Raw genomic sequence first — 9,830 nt, 5'->3', positions numbered from 1 at the left:
CCAACAAAGAGAACCAATACCAATAACAGTTTGTTTAGGGGGGGTTGTTTTGACAGAAAACTAATTGGCAAAACAGAAAGATGAAGATGGATGAAAAATCAATAAGAGGAGTGCAACCGGCTGTGTATTTGTCTCCTATGTGAAATCTTCCTTGTCCACTCTATATATCTTGGTTTGCTAGATGCTTTGATCTCCGGAAAACAAACTCAAAGCATCCCCAACAACCGTCCAAGGATTAGAATGATTGGAACAACAAAATGGATACAGAAATCTCTTGTAAACAAAATGCAACCATTCACTCTCTATTCAACCTATCCGGACCTATGCAAGAACAACCGTTCAAGCACACAATATTCATTTCCGAGATGTTATACCAACCGGCTATAACATTCTGTTCTCTTAAGCATTTAACAGAAAATGAAACCATGCAAGTTCACACAAACCTGCCATGAACTCCATGCATTCACAAATCTGCTCAAACTAAACCAAATAGAAATGAATAAGAAACAAACAACAAACCAGATTCTTGTAGCTCATCCGGGACTCAAATTCCACATGGATTCAAGACACACAACCGGTTACAAATGCTCTAGCCTATCATTACAGAAAGGAAAACAAAATGGAACAAAAGATGTAAAAAACAGGAAAGTGCTACAACAACAAAAACGGGCAGAATCCTCTCTATTTTCTCCTCTCTATCTATATGATGATATTCTGAAAATTAATGCTAAGAGGCCTTAAATACATGGCCAAGAAAGGAAAGGCTAGGGAGGCTAGGGTTGGGCCTAGCCCAACAGAAAACAAGTGAGCCCAAGTCTGCTCCTTGATTGTAGGCCCAAGCTCCTTGAAAGTAGGCCCAAGCTCCTTTAGTAGGCCCAAGCTCCTTTAGTTGAGCCACTTCTCTAGCCCATCCAATATTCCCTAAAGCCTGGATCCATAGAGTATAGGTAAGATAGAAAAAAATGTAAGGACAATTTGAAGCATAATAAAATAGAAACAATGAAATATCAGCAAAAATTGCTTCAAATGGCCTAATAAGAATGAGGTGAAATGCCAAAATATGGTATAAATATGCATGCTATCAGCTGCACGACCTGCAACTGGAAAAGCAACCCTGCAGCAACTGAAAAAGCAAAAAGACACCTGCAGTCCTTCTCTTCTCTTCTCTGATTTTCAGTATCACACCTTGTGTCCTTCTCTGGTCTTCATGTGCTCTGATAGGCACTAAAAAGCAAGCTCACACAGCAAGTAGACAAGCCTGCAGCAGATCAGGAGCATAACCATTTTTAGAAAGCTGAATCCCACTTTTCTGCCTCTGACAGCAGATCACCTGACCAAGAGGATATTCCATTTTTCTTTCTCACATTTTTCTTATATTTTCTCTCTTTTAACACTCCATTCAATGTTGTCTTTACCTTCCACACTAATCTCCCTTTTCTTTTGGCAAATAGGCACCAGCAGCTGCAACCAAAAGGAGATCACCCACAGCAGCTTTCCATTCAGCAGCGGTTTTGACCACCTCCATGACAGATAGCATTATTTAAGGATTGAGCTCGAGATACCGGTGCTATCCTCTTTCTTTCTCATCCCTACTTGATATTCTTTCAAGTCTATATGCTTTCCTTGATGTTTTCTTGCATATAGAATGGTTTCTAAGGCAAAATAGGAGCAGGTTTTGAGGAAAAAAATCAGTTTCCCGGTTACTGTTCACAGTTTTCCACTTGCTCCGATTGAGCTGATTTTTGGTTTCCAAAGAAATGGGGGTGTGGGGATCAATACTCACAGATTCTCTGTGACAAGAGCCTTTTTTGGCCAAATTCCAACGTTTAGACCACTTTTTGGGCCATTTTGTGTTTCTTAGTGGTTAATTTGGTGTGGTTTTTAGTGTTTTTAGGTCCCTCAGTGTTTTTGTGTTGAAATTTTGTGAAAAATTGCATAAAAAAATCATCTAAGGGCCTCTTGTTTGACCTGTTTTCGTGTTTGTGTGTTTTTTGACTTTTTGAGTTCTTGGTATGCATAGGCCATTTTGTGTGCTGTTTTTGTGCTGATCTCTAGTGCATGACCAGGTCATCTAAGAAAACATTACTTGACTTGGATCTTGAATTAGAGAACACTCTTAGAAGGCAAGCTAGAGAGCTTAAGTCTCGGGATAGGATTGACCCTAATAGTGTGTCTAATACTTCATCCGAACCTATTCCAAAATTCATCAATATGGCAGATAATGGTAATGGCAATAATGGTAATGGTAATGGTAATGGCAATAATGGTAATGGTAATGGCAATGGCAATAATGGCAATAATGGCAATAATGGCAATAATGGTAATGGTAATGGCAATGGCAATAATGGCAATAATGGCAATAATGGTAATGGAAATAATGGTAATCATGGTCATTTGGATGGTAGAACCATTAGAGAGCTGGCTGCACCTGATGTGCATTATCAGCCCCTATGTATTCAATACCCACAGTTGGATGCTAACTTTGAACTCAAATCTAAACTGATCCATTTGTTGCCCAAGTTTCATGGTCTTGCAGGAGAGGATCCACACAAGCATCTTAAAGAGTTTCATGTTGTTTGCTCAACCATGCGGCCACAAGGAGTAGATGAAGAGCAAATCAAGCTGAGAGCCTTCCCATTCTCACTTGATGGATCCGCCAAGGATTGGCTCTACTACCTGCCACCAGCTGCCATTACCAGCTGGGATGGATTGAAAAGGATCTTCCTGGAAAAATTCTTCCCAGCCTCTAGAACAGCATCCATAAGGAAAGAAATTTGTGGTATAAGGCAGATAAGTGGTGAGACTCTACATGAGTACTGGGAGAGATTCAAGAAGTTGTGTTCCAGCTGTCCTCACCATCAGATAAGTGACCAACTCCTAGTTCAATATTTCTATGAAGGTCTAATCCCCATGGACAGGTACTTGGTAGATGCTGCAAGTGGAGGAGCCTTGGCAGAGAAGACCCCAGCAGCTACACAAGAGCTGATCTCAAAGATGGCACAAAATGCCCAGCAGTTTGGCACCAGAATTAACACTCCTACAAAAGCCATCAATGAAGTCAATGTGGCTGCCACTATGGACCAGCAGAGGATGGAAAACAAGCTTGAGGAATTAGCTTCTATGGTCAGGCAGTTGGCATTAGAGAGAAAGCAACCCCAGCAGCAGCTTTGTGGCATTTGCTCCTTGCCATCCCATACAACAGACCAATGCCCACAGTTGCAAGAAAATAATGAATCTGTTGCTGGCATCTTCCCTGGTAGACCATTCCAGCAGCACAATCCACCTTTCCAGCAGCAACCACAACACAAGTATGACCCATACTCAGCCACCTACAATCCAGGTTGGAGAGACCATCCGAACCTCAGATATGGCGGCCCTTCCAATCAACATGTGCACCAACAGCAGCCATACCAGAATCAACCATTTCAGCAGAGGTTTCATCCTTCAATTTCAAGCAACCATGCTCCACCACCAAGGCAGAACCAAGCCATGCAACAAGCACCACCATTACCCAAGTCAGAACCTAGCTTGGATGATCTTGTCAAGCAACTAGCAGCCAACACACTCCAATTCCAACAGAGAACAGAAACCACCATTCAAAATTTGGAGACCCAAATAGGCCAGCTAGCCACAAACATCAATGAGTTAAGGAGTCAAGGTTCGGGGCAGCTTCCTTCACAACCAGTTGCCAATCCAAGAGGTAATGTTAGTGCCATCATGCTTCGAAGTGGGAAAGAAGTGATCATCCCAAACATGGAGCAGTATGTAGAGGAGCAGAATGTAGAGGGTAGCAAAGAGCAGCAACCCTCCTCAGTCCAAGAAGCCAAGCAGCCAAACTCCAGCTATCAAGAACAAGGAGAGTCTTCCAACATCCAGCCCCTTCCATTCCCACATCGAGCAACACAAAACAAGAAAAGAGCAGAGGCCGAATTGGATAAAGAGATTATGGAAACATTCCAGAAAGTTGAAGTCAACATCCCCCTCCTTGAAGCCATCAGACAGATCCCCAAGTATGCAAAATTTCTCAAAGATTTGTGTACTCACAAGAGGAAGCTTAAGGGGAATGAGAAGGTCAACCTTAGGAGGAATGTCTCAGCTCTCATACAACCTGCCATGCCAAGGAAGTGCAAAGATCCAGGGACATTTTCCATTCCTTGTACTATAGGAGACATGCAATTTAACAATGCTTTACTAGATTTAGGTGCATCCATTAATGTTATGCCTAACTCTATATATGCTTCATTGCAGTGTGGTCCTTTGAAGCCAACAGGGGTGGTTGTCCAGCTAGCCAACAGAAGCACAGCCTACCCATCTGGAGTCTTGGAGGATGTCCTGGTTAAGGTTAAGGATTGCATCTTCCCTGCTGATTTTTATGTTTTAAATATGGAAGATGATAACACACATGAGCATGCACCTCTCATCCTAGGTAGACCATTTTTAAAAATTGCAAGGACTATCATCAATGTGCATGAGGGTACACTTTCCATGGAATTTGCTGGTAGCACCATTCATTTTAACATACTTGATGCCATGAAATGTCCCTCTGAAGATCATTCCATTTTGCAAGTTAACTTGATTCAATTGTTGGTCGATGAAGCATGCATTAAGTCTTGTGATTTGATTGATGCATTCCCCACAATTCATGACCTTCCAGATTCCTTCATCTGTCCTGATTGTAGTAATGAGAGTTATCCATGTGATGCATGTTATGAGATTGCTGCATTTCTAGATAACCATCATTCTGAAGTTGAAATTGAGCATGCACATCCTGATCTTCATGGTTTCCCTATAGAGGATATTGTTTCTACTAACCTTGCTGCCATTGAGTTAGAGCAAAGCAGGTCAGCCCCCTCTTTGTAGCAGCCACCCACCATTCAGCGCAAGCCCTTGCCTCAGCACCTCAAATATGCATTCTTGGAGAAAGATGAGAAGCTGCCAGTCATCATTGCAAACAACTTGCAGCCTGACCAAGAGAGAAAGTTGCTGGATGTGCTGAAAAATAATAAGAAAGCAATTGGGTGGACTTTAGCGGACATAACTGGAATCAGCCCATCTGTTTGCATGCACCGTATCTTGTTGGAGGAAGGAGCAAAACCAGCAAGGCAGCCTCAAAGAAGACTTAACCCAACCATTCTTGATGTGGTAAAACAGGAGGTAAGTAAATTACTTGCAGCCGGCATTATTTACCCTATTTCTGACAGCAAGTGGGTGAGTCCCGTGCAGGTTGTTCCAAAAAAGATGGGCATCACGGTGGTCCCAAATGAGCAGAATGAGCTTATCCCCATGAGAGTGCAGAACAGCTGGAGAGTCTGCATTGATTATAGAAAGCTAAACCAAGCAACTAGAAAGGACCATTTTCCCCTCCCATTCATTGATCAGATGTTGGAGAGGTTGGCTGGTAAGTCACACTATTGTTTCCTTGACGGTTTCTCTGGATACTTTCAGATTTGCATAGCCCCAGAGGATCAAGAGAAGACCACCTTCACCTGCCCCTTTGGCACATTCGCTTATAGGAGAATGCCTTTCGGTCTATGTAATGCTCCAGGTACCTTTCAGCGATGCATGGTAAGTATATTTTCAGATTTTCTAGAGCATTGCATGGAAGTGTTCATGGATGATTTTTCAGTTTATGGCACTTCTTTTGATGATTGCTTGGTTAGCTTGGGTAGAGTCCTAGAGAGATGCATTGAAAAGAACCTTGTTTTAAATTTTGAAAAATGTCATTTCATGGTAGAACAAGGAATTGTTTTAGGGCATGTTCTGTCTAAGAAGGGTATAGAAGTGGATCGGTCTAAGGTTGATGTTATTGCTTCATTGCCTTACCCCACCTCTGTGAAGGAGGTGCGTTCTTTCCTTGGCCATGCAGGATTTTACAGGAGGTTCATCAAGGATTTCAACAAGATTGCACTTCCACTTTCCCACCTTCTCCAAAAAGAAGTGACCTTCCACTTTGATGAGCAGTGCAAGCGGGCATTTGAGGAACTGAAGAGTCGATTGATTTCTCCACCCATCATACAACCACCCGACTGGGAGTTGCCCTTCGAGTTGATGTGCGACGCCTCCAACTTTGCAGTGGGTGTCGTCCTTTCACAGCGTGTGGAGAAGAAGTCACATGTCATTACCTATGCCTCGCGCACCTTGGATGCTGCTCAAGCAAACTACACCACGACTGAGAAGGAGCTTTTAGCTATTGTGTTTGCTTTAGATAAATTTTGCTCCTATCTTCTGGGTTCTAATGTTGTCGTGTTTTCTGACCATGCAGCCTTGAAATACCTATTGAAGAAGCCCGATGCTAAGCCCAGGTTGATATGGTGGATGCTCCTACTTCAGGAGTTCAATGTTGAGATAAAAGATAAGAGTGGGGCCGAGAACCTAGTAGCTGATCATTTGAGCAGGGTCCCTCCTTCTTCAGATTCCACAGTCATGGACTCCCAGCCTATCAGGGATGATTTCCCAGATGAGTTATTATACCACATTCATGGTGTTGAGCCCTGGTATGCTGATTTGGTGAATTATTTAGTTGCTTCTGAATTACCTGCATATTTTAAGAAGGAACAGTTATATAAATTTAAGAGTCAGGCTCGGTATTATGTGTGGGATGATCCCTATCTGTGGCACATGTGTAGTGACCAGGTCATCAGGAGATGTGTGCCTAACCATGAGTTTGCATTTGTCTTAAATTTTTGTCACACACTTGCATGTGGTGGTCACTTTGGTCCCCAACGTACAGCTAGGAAAGTCCTAGATTCTGGATTATATTGGCCTTCACTCTTTAAGGATTCATATGAGTTCTGTAAGAATTGCACACGTTGCCAACACACAGGCACTATATCACGTAGGAATGAAATGCCTCAACAACCCTTATTATTTTGTGAAATCTTTGATGTTTGGGGCATTGACTTCATGGGTCCATTTCCTGTGTCATTTGGTTATGTGTACATTCTGTTAGCTGTGGATTATGTTTCTAAGTGGGTGGAAGCTAAAGCCACCAGGACTGATGATGCTTCTGTGGTTGCAGATTTTGTTCGTTCTCACATCTTTTGCAGGTTTGGCATGCCTAGGGCCATCATCAGCGACCAAGGATCCCACTTTTGCAATAGAAAGATGGACACCCTACTTCGTAAGTATGGGGTAATACACAAAGTGGCGACTCCTTATCATCCACAGACTAATGGGCAAGCTGAAGTCTCAAATAGGGAGATCAAGTAGATTTTGGAGAAGACTGTCCAGCCCAATAGGAAAGATTGGAGCCAGAGATTAGAAGATGCGCTATGGGCCTACCGCACTGCCTACAAAACCCCCATCGGCATGTCCCCCTATAGGTTGGTTTTTGGAAAAGCGTGTCACTTGCCGGTGGAAGTGGAGCATAAGGCGTATTGGGCGGTGAAGCAATGCAATATGGACATCAGTCAAGCGGGGTCCCAAAGAAAGCTCCAACTTCAAGAGCTTGAGGAGATTAGGATGGACGCATATGAGAACTCATGCATCTACAAGGAGAAGACCAAGGCTGTGCATGACAAGCTTATTTTGAAGAAGACATTCGAAGTTGGCCAGAAAGTTCTGCTATACAATTCCCGTCTCAAGTTGATGCCCGGTAAGTTACGTTCTCGTTGGACTGGTCCTTTCATAGTTATTCATGTTTTTCCCTTTGGTGCAGTTGCAATCAAGGACGAGTCCAATGCAAAGCAATTCACAGTGAACGGGCAGCAGCTTAAGCCATTCTATGAGAGCTTTCAGGAGCATATTGTGGAGGAGCTGCATCTCCTCAACCCCACCTCCATTTGATACATCAGGCTGTTTCTCTCTCCCTAATATTTTACATTTACTTATCCTATTTTTGATTGGAATTGCATGTTTACATTGAGGGCAATGTAAAGTCTAAGTATGGGGGGGGGGGGCAACATTCTTATTTTAGCAGCATTTTCTTTATCCTTTCATATTTCTTTTTCCTTGGGTCTAGTTGAGTCTGTTTTGCATGGAAATGCAAGTTAAGCAATTAAGTCTAAAAGGACCCAACATGATTAGAACTTCAATCTTATCTTCCTTGATTTCAAGTGACTTGGCAATGAGTTTGATTTGATAGATTGATTGGGTAGTCTACAGCCGTGAGGATTTTGAGCCTATTGTCTTTCTTGTGTGTGCATTCACCTATCATGATCTCCACTCTAGAACTTGTTTTGATTCTTGGTTGAGGCTATATTTGTTCGTGCATGACTCAAACATGATTAAGGCATTCTTTCTTGTCCCTATTTTTCAAAAAAAAAAAAAAAATCAATCAATCCCTTTCGCTTGCCACTTAGAGCCATCATTCTTACCCTTCATTTTCATACACCTTTTTGGACCTTCCAACCTTAGGAAGAGGAATATTAAGTGCATTCTAGGGAGAGAGATTGAATTCATCAAGCAAGTCATAAGGCCAAAGGCCATTTGCATCCATGAAAAAGAAAAGAAAAGCAAGAAAAGGATAAAATGGTGAGAAGGAGCGTAAAACGCACTCACCTCTTATTCAAAAAAAAAAAAAATTGTGAAAAAGAAGAAAGCAAAGTTGAGACAGAGCGTAAAACGCACTCAACCGAATAAAGATGCAATATTTTTCATAATGCTTGGAAATTCTATCTCTTGATCTTGGAATTGCAATTGCATGAAATGTTTTCTCGACCTAAGGCATGTTTTCCTTCATTGTTGTCTTTCCATTTCTTTCTTCCCCACATTACAACCCTGAATAAGTCCTTTTGATTTGTGTCATGCATGTGACATGGATAGTGGAGATTGAGAAGATAAACAAGCTTATGGTAGTGAAATTGTGATTGGGTGAATTTGAGCGAAACAGTCACCACCACCTCTTGAGAGATTTTTGAGCATACGCTTGTCCTGTGAGAGGCTTCTACTTTTGATTTGTCTTATTGAATGAATTGCCATGTCACTTGTTTTCTTGGAAGTAGAGGAAATATGATCTTTGAATGATGAATTCTCGAAGACTTACCTTGTATCTGATTTGTGTTTTTCCACATTTCTATTCTTGAGTCATAGAGTCTAGTGTTTTTCCCAGGAGTGCAAAAGTCTAAGTATGGGGGATTTGATAGCATGCATATTTATACTATATTTTGGCATTTCACCTCAGTCTTATTAGGCCATTTGAAGTAATTTTTGCTGATATTTCATTGTTTCTATTTTATTATGCTTCAAACCATCCTTACACTATTTTCTATCTTACTTCTATGGATCCAGGCTTTAGGGAATATTGGATGGGCTAGAGAAGTGGCTCAACTAAAAGACTTGGGCTCACTTTCAAGGAGCAGACTTGGGCTGCTCAATTTTGCTGTTTTTGGGCTCACTTATTTTCTGTTGGGCTAGGCCCAACCCTAGCCTTCCTAGCTCTTCATTTCTTAGCCATGTATTTAAGGCCTCTTAGCACTTATTTCATAGGGAGGAGAGAAAAGAGAGAGGATTCTGGCCGTTTTTGGATTGTTAGCATTTTTCTGTTTCCTTCATCTTTTGTTCCATTTTGTTTTCCCTGCTGTAATGATAGGCTAGAGCATTTGTAACCGGTTGTGTATCTTGAATCCATGTGGAATCTGAGTCCCGGATGAGCTACAAAAACCTGGTTTGTTTGTTTTAATCTTGTTCATTTCCATTTGGTTTAGTTTGAGCAGATTTGTGAATGCATGGAGTACATGGCAGGTTTGTGTGAATTTGCATGGTTTCATTTTCTGTTAAATGCTTAAGAGAACAGAATGTTATAGCCGGTTGGTATAACATCTCGGAAATGAATATTATGTGCTTGAACGGTTGTTCTTGCATAGGTCCGGATAGGTTGAATAGAGAGTGGA

The 9,830-nt window shown here is 41.8% G+C and overlaps 1 non-coding gene across 1 annotated transcript; it reads right to left on the bottom strand.

Annotated features, from left to right (window-relative positions):
• Nucleotides 1–2,756: 2,756 nt before the first annotated feature.
• Nucleotides 2,757–2,864, bottom strand: LOC127793629 (small nucleolar RNA R71). The gene has a single exon (XR_008021467.1). It is a non-coding gene; the product is annotated as a small nucleolar RNA R71 (small nucleolar RNA).
• Between the last annotated feature and the right edge of the window lie 6,966 nt (nucleotides 2,865–9,830).

This window comes from Diospyros lotus, chromosome 1, assembly GCF_014633365.1.
Source record: "Diospyros lotus cultivar Yz01 chromosome 1, ASM1463336v1, whole genome shotgun sequence".
Taxonomy (NCBI): domain Eukaryota; kingdom Viridiplantae; phylum Streptophyta; class Magnoliopsida; order Ericales; family Ebenaceae; genus Diospyros; species Diospyros lotus.
This window is presented reverse-complemented; position numbering and strand designations above follow the sequence as displayed.